Raw genomic sequence first — 1,651 nt, forward strand, 5'->3', positions numbered from 1 at the left:
GGCACAAGAAGAGATGCACTGAGAGAGATGGACACACACACACACACACACACAGACAGAGAGAGAGATGGGTAGAGCACAGAGAGGGAGATGGAGAGAGACCGGGGGGGCTGAAGGAGGAAACACACACACACACACACCTTGATCTAAAAATACGCCCCTCTCTGAATATTGCAAATGCCAAATGGCACAGTGCTGTTACAGTATAGCTATAGTATAGAGGGAGGAAGGGATCAAGAGAGAAGTGTGTGTGTGTGTGTGTGTGTGTGTGTGAGATGGTGAGCCTAGTGGAGGTTGAGAAGAGAAAAAAAAAGCTGAGTGTGTGTGTGAGAGAGAGAGAGAGCGATGGAGAGAGCAGAGGTTGAGAAAAGGAGGAGGATGTGAATGCATATGTGTGTGTGTGTGTGTGTGTGTGTGTGTGTGTGGTGGGCGGGCTTGTAGGCTGCACCACTGGCAGCTCATTGCTCATGTCACAGCTGGGAGGGAGAAGAGGGGGATGATGAAAAGAGAGATGGAGGAGTGGGGGAGGGAGAAGGTAATCCACTCAGCCAGCCAGAGAGAGAGAGAGAGATGGGTGGAGGAGAGGAAGAGAGAGAGGGCTACGCCTGGCTGTGAGCAGCGCTTCATTCAGTAGTTCCAACCAGTGGCATTTATCTCTCCTTAGCTCTCTCTCTCTCTCTTTCTGTCTGCTACACTCTAATTTGCTCTCTCCCTCTCTCATTCCCTCATTTTTCACTCTCACCGTCTCTCACTCTACTCCATCCACTCCCTCTATCTCTCTCTCTCCTCCACTCCCCCTATCTCTCTCTATATTTCTCTCCTCTACTCCCCCTATCTCTCTCTATTTCTCTCCTCCACTCCCCCTATCTCTCTCTATATTCTCCCCTCTACTCCCCCTATCTCTCTCTATTTCTCTCCTCCACTCCCCCATTCTCTCTCTCTATTTCTCTCCTCCCCTCCCCCTATCTCTCTCTATTTCTCTCCTCCACTCTCTCTTTCTCTCTCTATTTCTCTCCTCCACTCCCTCTATCTCTCTCTCTATTTCTCTCCTCCACTCTCCCTTTCTCTCTCTCATTCGCTCCCTCTTTTGTGCAGCTCCCATCACGCCTCTCCCATTGGCTTACTCTCTCTTCCCTTCTCCCGCTCCCTCTCTCTCTCTCTCCCTCTCTCTCCCTCTCTCTCTCTCTGAGTTCTCCCTCCCCCACCTCATCACTCGGTGCTGCGGTCGGTCGGGCGGGCGGGCGGTCGGTTGGTTGGTTGGTCACACTGAGACGCTTCTCTTGACAAAGGGGGGATGTGATGTGATTACAGGTTGTTTCTCCTCTCCTCTCCTCTCTTCTCTTCTCTCGCTCGGAAAGAAAGACCTCCCTTCTCAACGCGCACCTGCTTTTTTTGCCTTTTTAGCTTTTCTCTTTTTCTCTCATTTTTTCCACCTTTTGTGTTACTGCCAAATCATTTGTATTTTTTCTAAGGGGAAGGAGAGGTTAGTGTGCCAGCACTCCGGTGTGTGTGTGTGTGTGTGTGTGTGTGTGTGTGTGGGCTAATGGAATGCGCATACGTGCCCTTGTTGCTGTGTGCTTGACGGCTCTCTCTGGAGTGTGACATGCCAGTGGCTGGAGCTCGTCTACCTCAGTAAGGAGCGCCGTGGTGG

The sequence above is a fragment of the Sardina pilchardus genome, chromosome 12 (assembly GCF_963854185.1).
Source record: "Sardina pilchardus chromosome 12, fSarPil1.1, whole genome shotgun sequence".
In the NCBI taxonomy this organism is placed as follows: Eukaryota; Metazoa; Chordata; class Actinopteri; order Clupeiformes; family Clupeidae; genus Sardina; species Sardina pilchardus.